The 12,756-nt window shown below is 36.9% G+C and overlaps 1 protein-coding gene across 4 annotated transcripts in view; it reads right to left on the bottom strand.

Annotated features, from left to right (window-relative positions):
- The window catches only part of ST7 (suppression of tumorigenicity 7), a 290,187-nt gene that overhangs the window by 35,161 nt on the left and 242,270 nt on the right, over positions 1-12,756 (bottom strand). The gene's annotated exons all lie outside the window — the stretch shown is intronic.

Raw genomic sequence — 12,756 nt, 5'->3', positions numbered from 1 at the left:
ATGATCTTCCTCTGAACCAATCTAGCCTTCTGTTATCATATGCCACATGGTCATGAAATCAACTTGTGTTTTCTGATATCACCTATATAAACCAACTTTTCATTTCCCACATTGTTCTTTCTCCTCTGAATTAATGATGATCAACCATAAAGACATGAAAAAATAAACTCTGCCCATCAAGCCCTCGGTTTTCTAGCGGGGACTTCAAAGTCACTGGAAATGGAGTCTAAATTTCTTTTCAAAGTATAATTAATGTCCATGTATATGGGCAAAAGTGGGTCACAGTAGTGCACTTGATGAGTCTGGAAAGATTTTTCTTCATGATGAAAGAGAGTAAGTCCAGAAGACATCATTATTCATAATTAACAAAATCTGACCTACAAACGGCTATCTCTGTACTCTTTGTATAGAGTCATCAACCAGAATGATGGTGGCATAAACTCAACTGAAAACAGCCATACCAGAATAAATTTTTGAATGTTGGCTATGAAAGACATGAAGTGAATGATCTCATCTTGTCCTCTTAGCTCTTCAAGGGTAGAGAGGATGTATGATTTCATATTATACACACATGTTGCTGGAGGACCTCAACAAATTATTTGCTCATTCTAAAAATGATTGATAGAACTGAAGGTGATGTTAAATTACCCAGATTTTGATCAAATGTTTATGTATAATTAATACATATCTGGAGAGGAATTGGCATCTTCTATAGAAAAGGATTGGCTATTCTTTATTTTCTCAAGAAAAATCCAATTCAGTCCAATTCAACTCAATTCCATTCAATAAATATTTATTAAGCATTTGTTTTGCGCTAAGCTCTATGTTTGGTAATGAGAATAGAAATATGTAGAGATGACACCGGTCCAGACCTCAAGGAATTTATAAACTACACATACATACATAATAAATAAAGCAATTAAGTTTCCTAAGAGAACTTTACATGTATTTTCTCACTTGATCCTCTAATTAGTGTTTTCTAAAACTTTCTGATTATGTACAGCTATCAGTTTAAAGGGGGAGAACATGTTCTCCCGAAGAGCATGTTTACTAATTTACAAATTATACGGATGTACTATTATACCAATAATTAGGTATACTATAACTCTTATAAAATATAAATTAGAAAAGGATAAGATAAGGATGAATTAATATTTGATCCTAATATAAGTTGGGAGTGACTGGACTTCGCTTCCTAGGGGCTTTGGTCACTGTATGAATAGCATGAACTAGAGGAGACTTGAGGTGGGAAGACCAATGAGAAGGCTATTTAAATAATCCAGTAAAGAGGTTATGAAGTCCTGAACTAGGGTGGCAGCTTTGTGAATAGAAGAGGACGAGACAAGCCCTATAACCGGCTGAGGGAGAGTGGGGGATGATGCATCCTTTTATCCTCCTACAGTTGAACACACACACACACACACACACACACACACACACACAGCATAGGTTCAAGCTGCTGCTTCCACTTTAGGGACTACTGATCTAAACAACCCTACGAGGCAATATCACAGGAATCATCACCCCCATTTTACAGATAAGGAAACCAGGTATCATAATGATTACGTGGCTTGCCTATGCTTACTTGGCTAGTAAGCATCCAAGGCACTTATTCTGGGTTCAGCTCCCTATCTCTTAAACCATATAACCTCAAACAAATATATTAGGGGCAAAGGAGAGGTCCAGGTAAAGCGCTGTGAGAAACGGAGGAGAGACTACTTTTATTTGGTGTGGGAGAAAGTGTGTAAGACTCTCGGAGGAGGGAGGCAAGTAAGCTACACCTTGTAGGAAGAAAGGGACATTAGGGGGCTAAGATGAAGGACAGTGTATTCCGAGGATAGGGAAAGGCAATAAATAACTGATTAGTAGGAGAAGGCAATACAAGAAATTGGAACAGCAAATAGTTCACATCATTTTAAGAAGAACAGACCGATGAAACCTAATGAGTTTTGTTAATCACTGGCACACCTTGCTTCTATGTCACTGGCTTTTAAAAAAGACTTCTCTTGTTTGCAAAACATCAATAACTTAACAGAAATACATTGCTTGCTTTTTTCTACTACTAGTGGAACTTTGTTTGAAGTTACCCTGTGTCCAATATGTGTAGTGATCTAGACAAAGAAATGTTCCCAGTGTCTTCTGTTTGGGATAAGCAACTTCACTATTTTCTAGAATAGATATTAAAGATATGTTTGGCAAATGTCTAGGAAGGGAATCAATGATTATAGAGAGACAGTGTGGTTTCAAGAATAGGTCATGCCAGCCTAAACTCATCTGATTTTTCTGGACAGGATTGCTGCATTAGTAGATATGAGGAATGTGGATATAGTTTACATAGATTTTAGCAAAACTTTTTATAAAGCATCTCACACTATTCATGTGCAAAGGATGGAGAGATGGATGACCAAACTCAAGGAGTAGCTGTTAATGATTCAATGTCAACATGGTAGGGGGTCTCTGGAGAGATCTGTGCTTGGTTCTAGCTATTAAACATTTGTTATCAATGACTTGAATAATGGCACAGATGACATGCTTTTAAGATCTTCACATCACACACACACATGCACATGCACACACACACACACACACACACACACACATACACACACCCTGTTAAGAATTTGAGTTGGCTGAGGGTGACAGGTCCCTCCTCCTGGGAAGTCTTTAAAAAGAGAGCAGACAACCACATTTGCGGGCATATTCTTTCTACGTATGGGCTGGACTAGATGTCTGCCAAGGTTCCTTTGAACTCTTCAATTCTGCGATTCTCCTACAGTGTCTATTAGGATTCAGGCATTCCAGAAAAGGATTTTTTTTTAAGGACAGAGGAAACTTAGGAGTAGCTTTAATATTGACCCTCTGTCTAAATTACAAACAGATGAGCAGTCTTTCTTTTTTTTTTCCTTTATTGAAAAAGATAGGGAAAATAGAAAATCATGTTTAGCTTTTTATGGTGATCTTATTGTAGTTTTGTTGATTTATGAGATTACTCTCCATTAGACCAGTAACTAAATTTTCATCTATTTGTACCCTTTGCTAGCCAACACAGATATGCTAAGTAAGCAGCGGTGGGCCATCAGAAGCTTTGAATAGATTATTAATAAGCTTGGCTTTTAAGGCATGTGTGGAATTACTCTTAAAAACAGTGATTAGTAAAGGAAAACTCCCCCGATATCTTAGATCTAGAGGGTAATATAAAAATTCAAAGAATCTATCACTCCTGAAAGAGATCCCAAAACAAAAACTTCCAGGAATATCATAGCTGAATTATCAGGTCAAGGATAAAATACTGTAAGTAGTCAGAAGGAAACAATTCAAATATCATGAAGTCACAGTCAGGATCAAATAAGATCTAGTAGCTTCCAAGTTAAAGGAACAGAAGGCTTGGAATATGATATTCCAATGGGCAAAGGAGCTAGGATTACAACCAAGAATCACCTACTCAGCAAAACTGAGTATAATCCTTCAGGGGGAAAAATGGATATTTAATGAAATAGAGAAATGTTTATTGATATAGAGAAATATTTAATGAAATAGAGAACTTTCAAGCATTCCTGAAATCTGACATTCAAACAGAAGACTCAAGAATAGCGTGAAAAAGTAAACATGAAAGAAAAAAACATAAGGGACTCAATGGAGTTAAAATGTTTACATTCCTTTATGGGAAGATGGTACATGTAACTCCTAAGAACTTTATGCTTATTAGAACAATTAGAAGGAGTCTACATAGACAAAAAGGGGGCAGGCGTGAGCTGATTATGTTGGAATGATCTCAAAAAAGAATGTAAGGATAAGAAAGAAGGATGCACTGGGAGAAAGGGGATGGGAGAGGTAAAATGAGGCAAATTTTCTCACACAAAGGAAGCATGCAAGGAAGAGTTTTTATTGTGGAGAGCAAAATGTGGCAGACAATGCTTGAACCTCACTCTTATCAGAATTGGCTCAAAGAGGGAAGAATATATACACATACTCAGTTGGGTACAGAACTCTTGTCTTACCCAGTAGGGAGATGGGAGGGTAAGTGGATAAGAGATATGGGGCAGGAGATAATAAGAGAAGGGCAGATTGGGGGACGCAGTGTCGAGGAGGGACAGGATAAAAAAGAGGATGGAGGGAAATGCACAGTTAGTCATCATGAATGTGAATGGGATCAGCTAATCTACAGAACAGAAGCAGTTAGCAAAATGGATTGGAAACCAGAATCCAGCAATCTATTCTGGGACAGAAAGGCACATACAGAGTTGAAATGAAGGGCTAGAGCACAGTCTATTATGCTTCAGCTGACATGAAAAGAGCAGGGCTAACAATCATGATCTCAGACAAAGTAAAAGCAAAATTAGACCTAAATGAAAGAATCAGGGAACCTACATTTTGCTTTAAGGTATCACAGACAATGAAATAGTATTTTTAAAGTTTACAGCTAGTTTCTCTGATAAAGACCTTATTTCTCAAATATATAGGTAACTGAGTCAGGTTTATAAAAATAAGAGCCATTCCCCAACTGATAAATGGTCAAAGGATATGAACAGGTAATTTTCAGAAGAAATCAAAGCTCTCTAAAGTGACATAAAAACTCTAAATCATTACTTCTTAGAGAAAGGAAAATTAAAACAGCTTTGAGGTACCACCTTACACCTATCAGAAATGACAAATGCTGGAGAGGATAGGATAAATAATGTCAGTAGATTTGGTCTCTTAAATCAAGGTTTTTTCAGATACACTTCCACTTCATATTCTTTATACATACCCAATGATACACAATTTTGGAGAGCTTATAATTAGCTTATTTGGTTGATACTAGCTTAGAGGGCATTGTCAGGGAGGAAAATCCAGAGATAATGAAGATCACCCAATTGCTTCCTCAGGGAAATAAGACTATAAATTGGTTTCTGCTCCCTTTTCTCTTCAAAAAAAAAAAAACAAACAAAACTTGGAGCAACATATTCACTTTTTAAAACTTTATATTAAAATAATATTTCTCGAATGTGCAACTGATATGTAATATCATAAAAAAAAACTAGCAAGAACATTTTAGTTCTGTTTTCATGCTTCAAGCATTTTAAAATGCTAAGACCCACTACACACTGAATTTCCCAAATTGGATTAAGAAACAATTTCATACTCTGTCAATCAGCCTTATGGAGATGCAAAGGTAGGATTGCCACACTGTTTGCATGGAAATAAAGCTTTCATCCCTGCAACAATGCTTTACAGACACTTCATCACCATACACAATTACCATGATGTTTTTCCCTGGACAAGCAAGCCTTCTGAAATCCTCATGAAATGGGAGTCTCTACATTGATAGGTGAGACCCTTTTTTCCTTTCTGTAATTCTTTCAGGAAATACATTTGTCATAAGACTATTTTTCCTTACTTTCTTCATTCCAATAGCCTTTTGCACACTCTGTTGCTAAATATTATCATGAAGATAACACCTATTCAGTAACCAATTCAACTTCTTAAAATTTTAATTCAATCTTGACCAGTTCGGTCAACAAACTGGGACTGCCCTAGGCCAGTCAACCTTTTAAGAAGGCAAAGTTTATTTGGGGAGTTCCTTCATGCTCCTTTCCTTAACAATTCCCCAGGTACTTAGTGCCCACATGCTGTCCCACTAATCCCTAAAGTATGCCACTGTGGCTTCTCACAGTGTACGTCCTAGTGACAAAGTTTAAGTCTCAAGATAAGATAGTTAGAAAGACAGACTAGCTAGTTGTCTACTTATGGACTTGGATCATGTAAAAAACTGAGTCTTACACACTTGGTTAATTGTAATCCTCCACCAATGGCTCCTTTTCAGCTGTTTATCCCATAGCCAACTAGCCCTGGGGTATCTTTGCTCTTAGAGCCTGATTCTTATTACTGAGGTGGTGTGGGTAGCCTGGGAGAAAGGCATGTAATCTACATCCCAGGATGACCAGGAATCTAGGATAGTGTCTGAATGCAAACAAAATCTATTTTCTTATTCCTGAATGACTTACTTACTCTTATCAGTGCTCAATTTTTCTCCCATGTTTTTAGGGCAAGTGGGAGTTATCTCAGGGTATAGCTATCTCCTTTCAGTCACTATCCGTGTTTCTTTTTTGTTGTTGCTATTGCTCTAATGTCTATCCATGAGGCTTACAGAAATACCAAAAGCAGAATTACATGGAAGGTATTTAGAGTAGAACACACTTTCATAAGGACATTGCTGAGCCGTGGCATGGGTGAAATGACAAACTAGGTCCCGATGTCCATGGATTAATAATACTAGGGGAACTTTCCCATTTCAATGACTAAAATTTATTTGTTAAAAAGCTGTGCAAAACCTAGCACATGTTACATCTGCCACCAATGTTATGAAAAAATTCATTTTGCGTGAACAAATCTTAAAGAAATAAAAAAGGCTGTTCTTATTCAGAGCAAATCCCAAAACACATAGAAAATATTAAGATGTCCATACATTATTAATTCCATCATCTGACTGGATAGAATTTGCTCTTCTGCTTTTTCCTATCACTATGTTTTTCTATTAATAATAATAATAATATCACAATAGCTAACATTTCTATCAGTGCTTACCATGTGCCAGACACTGTGCTAAGCACTTTTTATATTATCATCTCATTTGAATCTCAAACCAGCTCTGGGAGGTAGGTGCTGTTATTATCCTCATTTCACAGATGTGGAAGCTGAGGCAAACAGAGGTCAAGTGAATTGCCCAGAGTCACAGCTAGTAAGTGTGTGAGGCCAGATCTGAACCCAAGTCTTTCTGACTTCAGGTCTACTGCCCTAATCACTGAGGGGAAGAGCATATTTTAAAAACAGGAACCTATTTCCTATCACTGCGTACTCTAGATAGAAATTAAAAGAATTCAGTTCTGGGAACAAGGGAAGTGAAACACATGAACAGGTCCTTTGCTATGGTTCTAACACAAAAGGGAAGAAAAGAGTTCATTCGGTATTATTACTCTGAAATATCCAAGTGGCACACGTTTAAGTGAATTATGCATGTGAATAAATTAGGACTTAGAAGTCAATACAATTTATGTATTTTTAGCGCTAATAAGTACTCAATATCAGACACGATGAATTGCTTATTTTTTGAGACTTGTTACTTCTTTGTAGATCTCTGGGGCACTATTTATTTCACAGGAAGTGTGTTTACTAATTGGACCTTAGTGGCCAGAGAGAGTTCAATGGAACCTCCTCCCATCCCACCCCACAAATGAGCAATTTAATTGTCTTCTCCCACAGCTTAAGTCACATACATAATGGGAAGTGTAAAATTTTGGTAATATATGAACAATAATGAACCATACAATGCTTAATTCCTTTAGGCACAGTTGTTAGGTTTTTTTTTTTTTTGGTTAAACTTGAACTATTTTGGATGGAATTTTTTAAAAAAATTATTATGTCTTCCTTACTTTCATAAATAAGCATATCCTAAACATTTTACTGATAGCTCAGGGTCACCATCGTGACCTTCAGTTACTATACTAAGATTAATGTAATTTTCTTTTTTTCCCTCTCTCGGTGTTAGCTTCATCAACTATGCAGTTGTCAGAAATTACACTAAAACTGGAAAGGCCTTTAATGCTCCTTTTTTTTTTGCACTTCTATAAAAGAGTCACTAAAATCAAACAGTTACTATTTGTAATGTCTGCTCTGAAAGGATAAGTCTGAATTATTTTTGAAAATAATTAGCATATGCCCTGGATGACACAGTTCTGCCTACCTACATGGTGGTGGATTAAAAAAATTTTATATCTATGTAATATGTATGTCTGTGTGTACTGTGTTTTTAATAAGCAAAAATATCCCCGCATTTGGGAAAGAGGTTTTTTTTAAAAGATAAAAATGATTCATCTTGTATATCTGACAGTAACCCTATATTTTACAAAACAGATTCAAAGTTTCCCATGGGGCTTGCTCAGTGCATCTGGAGCCTGGAGAAAGGTCTCCTTTGGAAAAGGAATGCCATTTTTCAGGGAATCCTAGTCACTACTACTCTATTGTGACTTTTTTTATTCCCATCTCTGCTTATATGCTTTTTTCCCCTTTTTGAGGTTTATGAATTTCTACACCAAGTGGTTTGTCTGTATTGTTCAACCTTGTTTAAATTTCTGTTTCAGATAAGAGTGAGGTTCATCTAATGCCTATTCCAACCAGCCCTTCCTCTATATTTATATAATCTCACATATCCCAATCAGGAGAGAGAACAAGTTCCAACCTCTTCTTCCTTCTTCTGTGTTGCATTCCTCCTTTCACTCTCCTTTCTCTTTCCTCTATTAAAACCTTCAGAACAAAACTAATCTACACTCAGGCCCTCGGTTTTTCTTATTTAACTCCCTTAATACCTTTTGAAGACATTAAAATTCTGAAGGGACACTTGTTTCTTCTCCTCCATTAGAAGTTTAGCATCATATCATGTAGTTCCTAGTTGTTCATATAAATTTACTTTCCCAGAAGGTTCTTATACAATTTCATATTTGTATTTCAAAGCTCATACTCAGCTCTGGAATTTTTATCAGGAATGCTAGAAAGACCTCTCTTCCACTAAAACTTCTATTTCTTTCCATTTAGGTTTAATTCTCAGTCTTATTCTTGGTTATAAGCCCTATTGCTTGCCTTCTGGAATACTGTATTCCAAGATTGCCGGGTTTTAGTAAACATATCAAGTCTTGTGTTATCATGACTCTGCTACTTAAACTGATTTTTCTTTTTCTTTTTTTCCTTTTGGTTTTCAACATTTATTTCCACAAGATTTTGAGTTACAAATTTTTCTCCCCATCTTTCCCCTACCACTACCCCAAAACAGCAAGCCTACTGAATTCCCCTTTGCTCAATCTGTTCTCTCTTATATCCTCCTCCATACCCCCCCCCAACTTTCTAGTAGGGCAAGATGGATTTCTATACCCCAGTGTCTATATATCTTATTTCCCAGTTGCATGTAAAAAAAAAAAACCAGTTTTTTTTAACACTTGTTTTTAAAACTTTGATTTCCAGATTCTTTTCCCTCTTCCCTCCTCACCCACCCCCACTGGGAAGATAAGCAATTCAATATAGATTGTACATGTGTAGTTATGCAAAACATTTCCATAGTAGTTACATTGTGAAAGACTAACTATATTTCCCTCCATCCTATCCTGCCCCCCCCCCATTTATCCTATTCTTTGACCCTGTCCCTTTTTAAAAGTGTTTGCTTCTAACTACTGTCTGCCCCCATCTGCCCTCCCTTCTATCATCCCCCCTCTTAACCTCTTCCCCCTACTTTCCTGTAGGGTAAAATACCCAATTGAGTGTGTATGTTACATTGATTCTTTCTCGATGCTTGCTTGCATTGTTTAGTCTTTGATGCAGAGGCTTGGGATGCTGGCCATGACATTCCTGGGATGCTTCCCCTAGTGTTCCTTTTAGTAGGTGATGGGCGAGTTCTTTCTAAATTTGCTCTTTTATTTTAATAGATCTGGGTGGGTTTCATCTATAATTTCTTGAAATAAAGTGTTCAATTTATTAAAAAAAAATAACGGTTTTCAGGCAGTCCAATGATTCTTAAATTATCCTTCCAACTGTTTTCTAAACCAGTTTTTAAAATATTAGAGCTCATTTTTTTTTTATTTTAAAATTTTGTTCTAGTATTTCCTGCTGTCACTAATTTCTGTTTGGTCTATTCTAGTTTTTAGGGATTCCATTTCTTAGGTAAAGTTTACTACTTTCTTTCTTTTTTCTGGAGGGCAACTGGGGTTAAGTGACTTGCCCAAGGTCACATGGCGCGCGCGTGCGTGCGTGCGTGCGTGTGTGTGTGTGTAAGTTCTGAAGCCGCATCTGAACTCAGGTCCTCCTGACTCCAGGGCCAGTGCTCTATTCACTGAGCCACCTAGCTGCCCCACTACTTTCTTTTTTAAGCTATTTATTATTTTCTATTTTTAAGTGCCTTTATTTCTTTATATCTTGCTTCATTTCTTCTGAACTTCATGTAGTCTTAGTGGAAAATCTACTTTTCCCCTTGAGTCTCTGTGGTCATCACAGAATTATATATGCAATAAATTTTTATACTAAATAGTGTGGGTTTTTTTTATTTACTCTTCTCTTCAGCTTTAGTTGATGCCAGGGCCAGTCTCTGCCTCTGTTGTACTTTTGTATGGGATGATCAGCCTTGCTTGGTCTCAACATGGGTTATTACACTGCCCCTCTACCACCCAGGGTTTGGCCTCCCTGGATCTTTGAGGTTCAAAGCTCTGGATCTTCTGGCATGTTAAGACAGAGGACCAGAAACCTCAGAGCACCTGAATTTGGTCAGTCTCGGTCTAGGTACTGGCTATAGCACTACATTGGTCTGATATAAATCACACTGATTATTACCTAATTCTTCTCCCTGTGCCTGGTGGGACCAACTAGAAAACCGGTAGACCTTCTTTTAGATGACAACACTTTGAATACTTGAATTCAGCTCTAATATCACCCTCAAGTCTCTTCTTTTCCAGGATAAAAACCCCACTTTCTTTGACTGATTCTCATCTGGTATGATGGCCAGTCCCATCATCATCCCACTGCCCTCTTATGAAACTGCTCTGGCTTATAAATGCCTTACTTAAAATACACCACCCAGAAGTGAGCTCGATATTCTGGCTATGGTGTGACTAGGATCCCAAGACAATCACCTTCATTTTAGATATAAGGCTCTAGAAGAGCATTAGCTTTTTGTGGCTGCCATGTGACAGCATTGACTCTTACTGACTCCTACATTCTTTTAGACAAACTATTATCACACTCCCTCCATTCTGTATTCATAAGCTGAAATTTAAAAACTAAATATAAAAATTTGCATTTATGGCTATAAATTTCATCATATTAGATTTAGCTTGTCCTAATCTGACAAGGTCTTTTTTGGAATACAGTTCTGTCATTCAATGTATTAGCTTTTGTCTACAAATCTGAAACATTTTCTATGCCTTCAACAAAGTCATTAATAAAAATGTTGAAACAGCAAGGGCTAAGGATAAATTTCCAGGGGCACTCCATTAGAAGTCACCCTCCAAGTCGATATCAATCTATTATGATTACTCCTTGGGTCCAGTCTGTCAAATAGTCTTCAATCCACACAACTGTACTATTATCTAGCCTACATTTGTCCATTTAGTTCATAAAAACTGCACAACAGAATCTGTCACATGTTTTCCTGAAGTCTAGGTAAACTAAATTTGTGCTTTCTCCTGATCCACTAGTCTAATGAGGCTAATTTGTCACAGCCTAACCTTAATGAGATCAAGCTGGGCCTTCCTGGATGCCACACTCATCAGCATACAGTTTTCAGGTTCATCCTCCTCCCCATTTTCAACCTAGGAACAATATTTGCTCTCCTCCAGTCCTATGTCATTTTTCTTGTCTTCTTTAACCTTTCAAAGGTCAGTGAAATATCATTCAAAGTCCAGCAGTTACTACCTCTACAAGTTCTTTCAGTATGTCCATATAGTTCATTCAGGCCTGGTGCCTTGAATTCACTGAGGATAACTTAGATGTCCCTTTGGCATCTCCCTCTTTGGCAAATTTAATACCTATCTCACCACTAAAGTATCAACTCCAATTTCATTCAAAAAACATTTATGAAGCACCAACTATTCTCTAAATCATTACAGAAAAATTCCTTCCTTGAATTATTACAGCCATGAGAAATACAAATTTACCTTATTGATTACTCACTAATAAAATCCAAATTCAGCGACATTAGACATTACAGTTGAAAGAAATGTTCAAGATGGCAATTTGTCCCTGTCATTTTGCTAGTGAAGAAACCAAGTTATGTTTGGTTAAAAAAGTTATGTCTTTTGCTCCCTAATAAGAACTACTACTAGATAATGTACATGTGTTTAAACTTTGTATGTGCCCCTAGAAAAGTGCTCTGACAAAAGAAATGCTTAATAGATGATTGCTGAATCAATGAATTTACTGAATAGAATGTTGTAGGAAATTAGAGAAAAAAAAACCCATGACATGGTGTTCATGAATTATCCTATCTCTATATGGGGTAATATTGAGCTTCTGTAACAGAACAAACAATTACACTTTAGAAATTTACTCAGTTGTGCAATTCATATTTGAGGACTGATATTCCTCATCATGAATTTAAGACATTTATAGAAATCACAGCACCAGAGCTGAATGGAACCTGGACCTCATTAGTTATCCTGCCCACTAACTTCATGTTAAAGAAGACAAAAGTAAGGCCCAGGAAGGCTAGATGATTTACCCAGGGTTATGCGGGTGGCAAGCCTCAGAGGCAAGATTTGAATACAGATCCTCTGGCTCCAGAGCTGGCATTTTTTCACTATTATTTCCACTTAAAATACTTTTTAGTGTTTCCACTAAAACACTTTTTTCTTCCAATTCTTTTCGTTGAGTTACTTTTTCCTCTAATGTTCTGGACACAAACTGACTCAATGCCATTAGTTTACTGACACACAAAATATTGAAAGCACCTATGCTTCTGAACCTTGTTCATGTCAAGATTTATTTCCTGAGGCTACAGTGTGATTCTCTACTGTTAGATATTTTATAACTAGAACCATGATGATCACCCCATTTAGGCAGCATTTCAAGTCAAAGGTCATGCTGTGTAGTGTTACCCCCATATTACAAAATTCATAAACTGGCTTCAGAAGTCTTTTGAATGTTGAGCATGAAATCACACAAGACTTGGGATTAAGTTTTTGCTCTAAAGCAAAAATAAGTTAATGACCACATAAGACCCAGTGTTGGCTATAGTGTCTTTTG

Source organism: Petaurus breviceps, unplaced genomic scaffold, assembly GCF_028583685.1.
Source record: "Petaurus breviceps papuanus isolate PSGF00001 unplaced genomic scaffold, PetGlider_PUasm1.0 84, whole genome shotgun sequence".
Classification (NCBI taxonomy): domain Eukaryota; kingdom Metazoa; phylum Chordata; class Mammalia; order Diprotodontia; family Petauridae; genus Petaurus; species Petaurus breviceps.
The sequence above is the reverse complement of the archived record's forward strand: the minus strand, read 5'-3'. Positions and strand labels throughout refer to the sequence as shown.